Source organism: Protopterus annectens, chromosome 11.part0 (assembly GCF_019279795.1).
Source record: "Protopterus annectens isolate FY-2018-M chromosome 11.part0, PAN1.0, whole genome shotgun sequence".
Lineage (NCBI taxonomy): Eukaryota > Metazoa > Chordata > Ceratodontiformes > Protopteridae > Protopterus > Protopterus annectens.
The window spans coordinates 1,351,134,190-1,351,147,834 of record NC_056745.1 but is presented as its reverse complement, the minus strand read 5'-3'; positions in this window follow the sequence as shown (position 1 = coordinate 1,351,147,834).

Sequence of the window (13,645 nt, the reverse complement as noted above, 5' to 3'; positions counted from 1 at the left end):
ATTTTGTAATAGTGGTGCTGTTTTTTATGTTTAGTGGGGGGGGGGGGTTCCATTGTTTAACTATGCAGTGAGAATAAAGGGCTGCAATCTTCTTCAATATAGTTTTGAACATTGACTTCATCATGATGTCTTTTGAAAAGACAGGTTAACAGACACAATGTGTAAACTGAACAGGCAAAACAGACTACTGAAAAACAAAATAGAGAAGAAACCACACAGTAGCACAGAACGAAATGATAAAGCGCTTTTCATTTATTCCAATAAACAAACTTCTTCAGATCAAGAAAAACAAAAAGTCACAGCTTAAATACTCTCTGGGCTAATACTTACAAAGTCAATTAACTACTTAAAGTGAAAGCTGACTTACAAGGCACGCCCTATTTGCAAACACAACTAGACTAAAAACTGCTTTTAAAGTAAAAGCTAAAAATCCAAATAGTCAGACTAAAAGTACAACTAGCGTTGTCTATAAAAATGTGTAAATCTAGCCTACTACTAAGCTAGTGAGGCAAAGAAATAATAATTACAAGTGCATAAAAACTCCGCTGGTGTTTGTAAAACTGAGTTAATACAAATAGCTATGTTAGTGCACTAAACTGTGTATGTTGAAGCACATCAAGTGTGCTGAACATAATTGGTAATAAGTAAAGTATCGAGATAAAACTACAAATTCTCAGCAAAAAATACTCAGCAAAAAATACACATAAGGTCACTGAACCAAGGTGTTCAAGAGCATTAGAATAACTGTGTCGTGCTAGTGTGGAAGGTAACCTGACACAGCCTACCTATTAAGGCTCCTAAGTTTAAGAACACTACTTAAAGAACAGTTCTCATTCAGACCTGGTGAACTGTATGCATTGAGTCTAATTTGCCAAAACAGCTCTCGCTCTTCTAACTTAAGTGGGAGAGGAGCACCCCTGAAGTCCAGTGTGATCTGGTCAATAATCAAAAATTTAAACATATGGTTGGGATAAACTGAAATGTGTTTTGCTAGTGCATTATCAAGTTTCTGCTTCCTGATCGCATAAGTATGTTCATAAAAGGCATCGTTCTGTTTTGCCCACATAGAAAGCTGTACAGGTTTGACACATAGCTAAGTAAATCACCATTCTTGAGTTACAGTTAGCTCTTAGGTTCAACTTGTCGTGAACTTTAAATCTATTGGATTCCAAGATGTATTGACAAAAATTACACGCCTGGCATTTAAACATGCCAGCTGTCATTGTTTTTTTGATATTATGTCATTCAAGGAGGGCTTTGAGGTTTTTTGCCTTTCTATAAACAACCAATGGGTGATTACCAAGTTTTTGGTGTACTGTGTTGTCCTTTTGAGTAAGTCCCAATTTTTACGTAGTGCCTGAACACAGTCACTACTATTGAGACTGTATGTTGTTATGAATGTGACACCAAAACATTCAGAAGGATGCCTACTTGTGTGGACATTTACTAAGTCTGTGTTCGAGGGTTCAGTGTCATTCATAAGAACCAATTCTCTATTCAAGATTGGTTTATAAAAATGACACTGGCAAGACGACACTTCTTCTATAATAGTGTCTAACATTTCATGTGGGTAACCCCGGTGTAAAAACATATTCCTTAGGTGTCCACATTCATTGGCAAAATCACTATCCAATGTGATAATGCGGGCTGCATTCACTAGCTGACCTTTGACGACTTCTGATGAAAAGGATGACAACTTGTGTAGTGCAGGAATGAGTTGGTTAGTTGCTTTCCTATATATATTAGCTGTATATTTGTGAAAGCTAGTATCTTTAGAAAGTAAAATGTCCAAGTACGGGATGGCTTCAGTATGGAAACTAGCAGTGAATTTCAAGAACTGTGTAGTTGAATTAAAATAGTCCACTAATGCTTCACTCGTGGGCAAGTCACTGTCCAGGAGGATAAAATGTAAAAATCACCTGGTCTTTAAATGGGCAGTTAGTGGTGTTCCCATTGTGCCATGACTAGATTGGCAACACTGGCCCCACAAGGGGAGCCCACGGCTACTCCAGTTTTTTGTAAATAAAAGTTGTTGTCAAATATAAAAAAATTGTTAGACAAGACCAGGTCCAACAATTCATGAACCAGAACCAACTCATTCCCACTACTACCATTAGATCTAAGCACTTGTTCTACCCAGTCCACTGCTATGTCTTGGGGAATGCAGGTGTACAAATCTTTAACATCAATAGTAAGAAAATTGTACCTTGCGTTGAAATCTAACTTGTTAATTTTACCAAGGAATGACCAAGAATCTTTGCAGATCTGTGGAAAGTTGACCAAGTATTTCTGTAAAATGTTGTCAATGATTTTAGCACATGGATAGGTAGGAGAAACACGGCCATCTACAAGTGGTCTCATGGGTGGGTTGTGGACATCCCATGTGTATTAATTATCTTCAATACCTTCAAATGTTTTGAAAATAAAAAAATATGCAATACCACTGCTCCCCCAACACATACACACTCACACTGACGTTGCTGTTGCTGCTGTCACTTCAAAAACAACAGTAGTGCAGCACAAAAAATTATATTTCAGTTGTTTTTTTAACTACTTATGAAACAAACTGTAGACTTAGCTGACTGTTATTAATTCTGGATTGGTCTAGTCTATGATAATTCATACTCACAAGCTAATGCTGCCTGAACATCATGGCTCACCTCAAAGTTAGTAAACTCTACTTTTAAGCAATATTGCTGGTGGCTGGCGCTGGTACAATAGCTGAAACCTCTCCAGATCTTTTCTCTTTTAGATTTAGGCAAGGCAGACACATGCACATATGCACACACGCACTAACATAATTCTACCTATATTTAGTATAAAAAACAAAAACAGCAATGACTGCACCCAGTGTCTGTCAATTTAAAAAAAGACTATGTTTGCGATCTTGCCAACATGCAGAAGATAGCAAGAAATAGACAAGATGTACAGTAGCTGGTTGAAGCTCCAGGTAAGCACAGTGGTAATGGGGGAATGAAATGTTTTGTGCAGTGACTGATCTGAATTCTAGGAAGACAGGAACAGTCGTATACTGAGTAGAGCAATAATCAGGAAAAGACAAACTGTGTAGTAATTGTGGTTTCTGTTTTTTTTTATCTTTTTGGCTGTGCCAGGCCACCTGCCAGCACCCGGCCTTAGGCAGTGGATACAGCTGTTCCTGTACCCATCTTGATCGTGTTTGATGTAAGATTGAGATTGTGGAGACAACTGTTGCTCTGCAATTGCAGGGAACAAATGGACCACATCAGCTGCTCCAGAATCTCATATTTTCTAGCATCTCCTATGATGTATGCTTTCTCCAGGTCCACAAATGTATGTAGAGAGTTTAAAATAAAACATGTTTCAACTTTGTAAAGTATGCAAGAAATCAGAATCAGAAAAAAAGATGATACCTCACGACATATCACATTTACCTTGGATGAAAGTAGGACATGAGTAATTTCAGCAGAAAAACTTACATTTTCTTTTGTATATGGATTACTATGCCAAGTCTTCGGAGGTTGTGCAACTATGTGACTTGGCATGTCTAAAAGTGTAGGTACTGTGTTAAAGTTAGTATTTGAAAGACATTGAATTCCAGAAGAGGTAGTATCAGATAATGCTCCTCAATTTGTAAGTCAGGTATTCCTTAACTTTCAAAACCAAAAGGAAAATATTCATGTTGGTATGTACTCCTACAGTGAGTGTATTTCTTATGTTGTCACTCCTTAGGTGTGGCTGAACTGCATTTATTCTGGATTATTTCACTACCTTGGTTTAAAAAAAATGCCAAAGTTCACTGGGTAACCTCAAAGCACTGGGCAGATGAAACATGGTAGAAATAGTGAAAAACTTTATCATAAAGGGTGAATGCTCTAATGCCTCTGTTTTTTATCTATTATAAAATATAGGAATACTGCTATAGAAATTGTTGGTTTATCTGTGGCTCAGCTACTTACGTGTGGATACTTAAAATCCATACTACCAACATCATTCACTTTATTGGTTCCAGACAGTAAACAGTTAACTGTAGAGTTGCTTTAAGAAAGACAAATGAAAAGTGATGTTTTAATAAATCTTCCAGTTCTTCAAAAAAGAGGAAAGAGACAGCACTAGTGTTGAAAATAATTATTTTGAAGTTAAAAGGTACAGTGAAAAGTGCTATTCTCAGTGAAGCAGGCTTTCTGAGATCTTTTCTGGTTCAAAACTAAGATAATAGTTGTAAACATTTACTGAAATTAGTTAGTGCAGGATTAGAAATGTCCAGTGATGGCCTGAAGGAACATCATAACTAAGGATAGAAATTCACTCTTACTCTCCAAGTTTTTTTTCCCTGCAACAACCCCAAAACTGACCAAGGGTTTGTTTTGATAGATGTGGAATAAAATAACTGAATTAAACTTGGAATCTGGGAGCCTAGTGACCTTCAGAAGCCATTGGATTATAGGTACTCAGAGGTGCATTTTAGAGTTTTTGCCCAATATTATGATCCAGTGATGCCCTGATCAAAAATTGAGTAAGGGAAGAAATTCATTCTTTTTTTTTTCTTTCAAGGACAAATAAATTGTGCCTGACAGAATAGCAATTCACAATAAATTAAAAAAGATAAATGATTTTGAGGATACATAAATCATATCTGGGAATAGTGCCTGCCTCCCTGCCTTAAAAAATGATAGACACTTTGTATGTATTCCATTGGTGTTAAGACTGGGATGTAAGTCAAGGCACAAATGCCCACTGTCATATATTACAAGTGATTGTTGTTAAACATATATACACATAAGTCTTCATCCTAACCTACAAAAGATGGAGTATTACTCTGATGCCCCACTGGGACAAAACTGAAAAAATAAAACAAACAGAACACTGCACCATATTTCAACTGTTAATATCAGACATAAATAGACAGCATGCTTTCATATCCCTTCCGTGAAAGATAGCTACCTGTATATGCATCTGATGTCTGATTGTGAAAAAAATAAACAAAAAATATAATCACACAATCACAGTTATGTATTCCAGCTTGTTGTTGCCAAACAATACATTTCCCCTAGACAAGCTGTAGTGACCTTCAGGACATACAGCTGAGCTTTGTGAGGGAAGTAAAAAAACACTGTATAGGACTATCACACAAGCTATAGCAAACTTCTGTTCATACTTTTGAGATTTAATTGTGAAGAAAATTAAGGAAGTAATAACTGTACCACCCCTGAAAACACATACACACTACATGCCTTTTGTGCACATCTCTGAGCAGTGCCAATTTTAAAGTAGGTGAGATGCAGAGCAGAGACCACCTGTGTCAAAATCCACTTATACAATCTGAATGGTTAGGGCCACCAGACCCCCCCTAAACTCTGAGGGGGGGGGGTCTTTTTGTTCTGTGCTCCATTTTATGCCATATTTTAAAAGACAACTACTTGTTACTGCTGCCTGAAATAGTTATAGATGTTCCTGGCAATAATGTGTAAAATCAGTGAAACTTTTCACACACACACACACACACACACACACACACACACACACACACACACACACACACACACACACATACACACACACACACACACACATACACACACACACACACACACTGCCCCTGATAAATTATTTATTATTTATTTATTTATTTTACATTTGTTAACCGGGAAAAATCCGACTGGATACAATGTCCTTTTCCGGGAGAAAAGCTCCATCATTATACAAAATACAGACATTTCCAAAATTATAATATTACAGAGAGAGAAACAGTCAAAAGTCAAACAAACAATCAGGTTGCAAAATTCATTTGTTAACAATGCATATAAGGAAATAAAAAAATGAAGACAATGAACAATTCAAGTAGATAATAGAGACTAGGAAATGTCAGTCAGGAGATGAGCATTGGCAAAGCCAGTGCTTCTGATAGTGGTGAAACAGTTGTTTCTTGAAATGGGGTAGAGAGGTAGAGGAAAGAATACTGGTGGGAATAGAGTTCCATCTCCTCCAGTATTGTAAGCTTTGACCATCTTTATGAGTGGTCTGTTTGCAGAACGTAGACTGTTAAGATTAGAGTATAGAAGGACTAGGTTCTGAAGTGAAGGACAATTGTCGGGGTTTTTGAGAATTTTATATACCTCAGTGAGTTGGGTAATTCTAACAAGGTTGGGGAGTTCAATCCATGTTAGGTTTTTGAGGTTGGTGCAGTGATGGGTCCTGTATGGAGTTCCTGCTGCAAATCTAGCTATATGATTATATGAGCTGGATAGTTTATCAAGTATGGTTTTGTTAAGATTGGTGAATATTGCAGATGAATAAAGAAGGGTGGAGAGCAAATGTGTTCGGGCAATGGTGATTTTAGTACTTGGTGTTAGGAAGTTTTTAATTCTATAGAGCGATCCTAATTTTTTGTTTACTGTTTTGATGGACAGGTTGATATGTATGTCGAATTTCAGTTTATTATCAATAGTAACTCAGTAAAACAGGTCTAGCTAAAGATGCACTGTTTTTTTTTACAGAGGCACAAAAACTAACACCAGCCCTGACAATATCCAAAGTATTACAAGATGCACTGATTTTTCAAATATGCACACATGCAACTGACACTGTCTCTGGCAAGCCAAGTTTATTACAGACGCACAAAAACACATGCTGGATGTGTACCTACAGGCAAACTGAAGGAACACCATTTTACCTACTAAATGTCTTTGGGGGAGCAGGAGGAAACCAGAGCACATGGATAAACCCACACAGAGAAAGGGGGGATATACAGACTCCACACAGAAGACACTAGGGCCAAACACAGTGAGATGGCAATGCTACACACTGTGCCATTATGCCAGTGATCAATTGCTTTTAGGCACATCCATATCCTGTCAATAATGATGTTTGACTGTGGTGGAAATTATTGTGACTGAGCTCAGCAATGAAGTTTTAAGACCACTAGTTTCTCTGTTCTTTTTTAATTAAAGAAATTAACACTAACTTGCAAATCTTTAATAATATGCAACCTCCACACACCTTCCATGCACACTGACACATATAAACATAAGCCATATCAATGGTAGATTTACACCAATTGCCTCAAGTACAATACAGTGCAACTCCCTCTGACACACATATATACAAACGTAAGCCATATCAATACTCAGTTTACATTGATTGCTACAAATACAATGTACTGTGTGACACTACTTCCTACCACACAAGATCAATGAGTTTTGATTAACAATCATCAAATAGCAGAAGGAGTAAGTCACTTTTATCCCCAGGCAGTCACTATATCCATCAATTACAGCCATTTTACTGACTCTGTACTCATCAGATGCCTAACTGTAATGAAAGAAATAACTGTCACAGTAATATATTCCAAGTCTGCATCACACAAATACACAGTAAATACAGTAAAGAATTCCATCTTACTTTACACAAATGTAGACTTGTTCTGCAAAGCCAGGTTTAAGCTGGACAAATAAGAAAAAGCTTCCAATCACAGCCAACAACTAGCGTTCTGCCATTCACACAGTACCCGCACAGGAAAGTATTCCAGGTTGTTTCACTTCAAAAGCCAGAATTATGACATAACAACTTCAGTTAGTCATTTTCCTCTAAAACAATTTCAGGAGTTATACCTAATTTATCTGTGTACATTTCAGATGTTTAATTCTTATAAAATAAAAAATAGAGATATAAGGGCCACACAATAATATGTTCAATTTAACCTCCTACCTGCTTAGTAAATAGTCAGAGACAAAAGCTAAAAAATAATGGGGAGGACAAAGGACCAAAGATCAGTGTTTTCAGTTTTTCTCTGCAAATAGAAACCAATATTGCATACTGAAGCCTATCAGAAAGCAACTTGTAGCATACGTCCCACTTTGTGAGAATTAGAAAAATACTGCTGATTGACAAGACTGTCAAGAATGGCCATTCCAATATTATTTGTATCCGTCTTTGCATGTTTAATCACAAATGTAAATATCTAGAAAGCAGTGTTAGTCCAACATTCCAGCGTTGTGTATGCAGTGCTCTTTAAACACATTCTAGTTGAAGCTGCTAATGTAATTATTAAAATATAGCAGAAAGACAAATTGGCATAATGGTCAAGGTGTTCTACTACCATCACTAAGGTGCAACATTTGATCTTCCCTCTGATATGAGCTCCATTGACTGAAGAAATATATTTTACTGTCCAAGAGGAACCTGGACGAGTGGATGGGGAACCAAAAATTCTTACCGGCAATAGCACCCAAAACCTTCCTGGATGTGGGCAGTCATCACTAAATGCAATCTTGGGTACTAACTAGTATTTCTATGGTATTACATTGGGATGAAAAGGCTAGGCTTAAAATGACCTCCAGGTCGATAGCCCAGTAATCTCCTATGATCCTATGAACACTGCAACAAAATGAGAGAAAAAAGAAAAAAGTTAATATAGAAACTGAAAAGCAACATAAGATTCATTCATAAAAAGTATGTTCCAACAGCTCTATTCATCCATAACTGTATTCTGTATACTTGCTCCAAATCAAGCCCTGAAACCAGAATAGAACATCACACTGCTGTGCTTGAATATTAAGGTTAATATTTCTGTTTGTGTGTTAGGTCTTACAGCTAATTTGAATCTTCCACAAACAGAATTCATTCAAACTAACACCTGTGTGCTGCACTATTATGTGGCAATTTTCTGTCGACTACTATTATGCCTTTCACTTTAACTGGCAATATTCAGACATCAATACTACCTTATAGCTTTCATCTTTCAAAATGGGATTTAATCCCCAGTCAGGGAGCAAAGTGAACTATTTTATTAACATAATTAACATAAGACATTTTACTGTACTAAATATAGCTGCAACCCCCACCACCACCACCAGCACACACACAGGTAGAACATGTGGGCAAGTACATATGAAACAGTCTTCTATCAATTAGGTTCCTTAGACACACACCAAAACAGGGAGACAAAAAAATGCTGTGACATGGGAACCATTCATTGTTCAGTCTTCCAGGTTTACCAAGTTTCTAAAGACATACCATGCTCATTTTCTTTGCTGCAGGGCTTACTATTGATAGTACATGGAATTGTTTGTGTAAACTGTATTATCAACATAGACCTCTCAACTGTGCAGACTTTGGCAGAATGTCCCTGAATTTGTCTCATATGTTTGTACTAGCCTTTATTAAAATGTTTGATTGGTTGATAAATCACTGAGGATTATAGTCAGTCAATAATGTTAGACTTTAGAGTTTCATATTTCTTACTGATAAGGAAGTGTGTGATGATTCAGAACCTGTTGTTATAATAACTTTTTAAGATAATTATGCATCTGCAGTATGATACTGACATATCTGTTTACATGTACAATACTGTTTCCACTGAAAATTTACAGGACATTAACTCATTTATTTTTAATCTCACTGAGAGATCCTTCAGTAATGAGCATATTAAATTGTTACAGAAAGGTTTTAACTTTAACCCCTCACAGAGGGCTTATTTACCAGATGGCGACCCCTAACCGGGAAAAGCCAAAAGGCACAACAACAACAACTTTTAGATCTGAAATTATATGCTAGAAAACTTAATTTGAAGCTCTTGCATCATAATTCTTCTGATAATTCTAATGTATCTAGTTCTTCTGACAGGTCTGTTACTGAATCACCTTTCACATGTCTTAAACCTAAAAGCATGTTTAATCCAGTTCTTAATAATTCCATACAGACATTCCTTAGAGTATGTGAAAGAGACATAATAAACGTCTGTACTAATATAGCACATAAATGGTATAACATCACTGAAGCTGAAAAGTCAGCCTTATCTGAACTAACAAATGACAAGTCACTTTGCATCATGCGAGCAGACAAGGGTACTGGGTTGGTATTAATGGAAAAATCAGTTTATGTGATGAAAATAGAAGAAATACTACTAAATAATGATTTTTTTCATATTGTTGACTTCAGTACTGTCAAAAAACATTTCTAATTGATTGATAAAACTTTGAAACTGCTAGAACATAGCAATGCTATTTCTACAGATCAGTTTAACTTTATGTATGTACAGTCTCCTAATTTGGGTAGGGTATTTGGAATACCTAAAGTTCATAAAAACCAGGAAGATCCACCATTCAGGCATAGAATATCTAACAAAAGATGAAAACTGAAAGAATTGTAGAATATTTAGATTATATTTTAAACCCACTGGTACAAAAACACAGTCTCTTATCTCAAGGGCTCATGGGCTTTCCTGAATGAGTTATTTCACAAAAAAATGGAATTGCCAGATTGTACTTTAGTCACATTAGACATAGAATTGTTGTATACAAATATTCCAGATCTAGAGGGACTACAATTATTAGAACTGTTCTTAAATAAATATACCTCCTTTTCTAATCAAAAAATTAACACTATCACTACACTAGTAGATATAGTTCTTAATAACAACTTATTTTACTTCAACAATAAAACTTATAAACAGATCAAGGGGGTAGCAATGGGTTCGAAGGTAGCGCCAGCCTTTGCGAACCTGGTACTCAGTGCCTGTGAACTAGAAACTCTTACACATTTACCCAATTTTAATTCTGTATTAATGTATAAACGATACAGTGAAGATATTTTTTCTTGCGTGGAAGGACAACATAAATAACCTTCAGACTTTTATTACAGACATGAACACTAATCTAGGTTTTCTCAATTTAGTTATTTCTAAGCATGGACAGTCCATTGACTTCTTAGATACTAAAATAGAAATATTACAGAATGGTGACATTAGCTCAACAGTTCACAGAAAGAAAACATATAAAATAACTTCCTACATTTTTCAAGTCAACACCCATTTTTCATGAAAAAGAACTTAGTCAAAGGACAATTTATCCATATATCAAGGTTAACCAGTCATGATGATGAATTTAAAGTTCAAGCGAACTTGTTAAAGAACATGTTTCTTCTCAGAGACTATCCAATATCTTTGACTGACAATATTTTTCTGAAATAGCATCTCTCAGACATTTGGAATAGTTACCTATCCTTAAATATGGTTTTAAGGACACCAAAAAAAAAAACAAGAATTCAGACATGTCTCTTAGTTTTCCACTACCCATTTCAAGAGATATGTCACTTATTAAACAAGTGATTACTGATAACTGGGTATTATTATCTGATTCTCAACATATGCACAAAGTCTTTGATATTACACCTTCCTTTTCTTTTAAAAGGACCAAATCTATTTGCATGCACCTGGAAAATAGGGATTCACATTTCTTGTTAGAACCTATAACTAATACCACTGAAATTAAAGGCATGTTTAACTGTAATAATTGTGTTCTATGTCCTCACATCCTTATTGGTCCACAATACACCTTTCAACATCTAAAATATACCATACGCTTTCCAAGACACTTTGATTGTCATACTGTTTCAGTAGTATATGCTGCAGTGTGCTCTGCCTGCACTTGCTTTTATGTTGGAAAAACATCAAGAAAACTGTCAGATAGCAAGAACACTTGACTGCCATTAGAACTGCTAACTCTAATAACGCTTTGGCAAAGCATTCCATTACTTGTAGTGGCTCTTTTAAGTTTATTATTCTTGAACAAATAGATCCATTTTTTGGAAATACTGATGTCTTTCTGGAACTGAGAGAGCTTAAGTGGCAACTTCTTCTTGGTGCTGAAATACACCCTGGTTTAAATGAAACTATCAATATTAAGTGTGCATGCAAATGGTATAATTAAACATTCATTTATTCATGCATGCTATGTAACTCATGCATGATGTATTATATGTAAATATTTGTAAGCTTATTGGCAATTTTAAAGTACTACACTTAACCTTGATGGGTACTGTACATAAACATTGTTTACATTCCACTGGTTACTGTATGCTCACGTCATTTTTCTTATATGTAACATCATACCCAAGTTTTGCATTGTATTTTGATGAAGTTCTTAAAAGCATAAAGAATGAAAGCTAAATACTATCAGTTTTGAGCCTCAGTGTATTGTTTATGGTTGGATACTGTTATTATTGAAGTTTAGCTATTTATGCCTGTTTACATGACAGCAGTCCACTACATATTATTTGAAACACCGTGCACTTACATTTTTAGAATTTAAACCATTTTAGTTGCTTACTTATTTTATTTATAGCATCTCTTGCTACAAATGAATGTTTTTAGAGTGGAGTCAGTGCATACCTATAGTGTTGTAGTAAACAATTGCACAATAACTGAACAGGAATGAACAATACCAGCCAGTTCTAATAAAACCTGCACAGATGCCTCACCATTGGATCGATTGCTTCTTCAGTGTCAGGCATCTGAGTAGCTTCAGATGAAGCAAACAGAATCAGCTAGCAGACTGCAATATTTAATCAGAAAGACTGAAACCTCTGAGAAATGCAGAAGAAAGAAAAAAATACATATATTTCAAGCTGGTGAAGGGCGCAAGTATTAGCAACCACACTTCAATTCCTGTTATTACATGCTGCTAGTTTCAACTTGTGTTCATGTCTTCTGTGGCTGAAACAAATATTGAAGCCATAAGGTATTAAAAAAGTCATTAGTACATTTTTTTTAAATTGGAACTACCTTTTTATGCAGTTAAATATGTACTATGCACAGTTATTGAACTTAATCATAATTGCTCATCTTGAACTGCTCTTTAGACATAAATATTTATTTTAATATTTGAGAGTGCATGCTAGTGTTGCAGGCATGAGAGTGAAGCTGTTGTCGTAAGTGTCACAGCATAGGTGCAAGTTGAAGAAATGTTGAAATGGTGCTATTGTAAGCATGATTGAAAACTAGACTTACGTGTTAGTTTTCTTAACTGTTCTGCCAGTTAAAGTTAACAAAAGCTGAAAAAGAATTGTAATTTTCAATCAGGTTCACCCTCTTGCTTTTATATGTCCTTCTTAATGATTTACCAGAAACCCATACGTTTTATGAGGAGCAGTCCAAAACTCGGAAATGGTATCAGGGACACTTTGCAAAAGTTTCCTCTGCTTGCTAGGACTGAAAAATAAAAGATACCTCATGCTGTCACTGGGATGGCTGTTGCTGCTGTTTGCTGGCTGGTTCTGTAGCTAACTCACAAACTGAGAGCAGGCAGTAAAATGGCTCCAAGGCTTTTTATTTATTTATTTAACATTTGTTTACCAGGAAAGTCCAACTGGGACAGAGCCCATTTTCAGCAGAGGCACTGGGAGAAATGCTCCAGACGCATATCTTTGGAATGTGGGAGGAAACCAGAACATCTGGAGGAAACACACGTGAATGCACTGAGGACATGCAGACTCTGCACAGAATGCACCCCAGCTGAGAATCAAACTGGAGCACCTCTTGCTGTGAAGGGACAACTCTAACTGCTGCACCACTGCACCACCCTTCTTACCTGTTTCCATTGGAGTCCCAGATGGTTCAATACCTGGCCCCCTCTTATTCAATATCTTTATAAATAAAATTCACACAGCTGCCAAGCACTCAGTTATAATACAATATACGAATGACACCACCTTTATCTGCTAAGCCCCATCCCTCTCAGAACTTAGTGATCTCACCCAGGACTCCCCCTCATCCATTGAAATGTGGCTAAGAAAATTTCATTTTCTTCTAAATCCTAAAATAACATAACTAATTGTCTTTACCCCCAAACATTTCTCAGACCAAAAGCAATCTTTCAAAATACTTTCT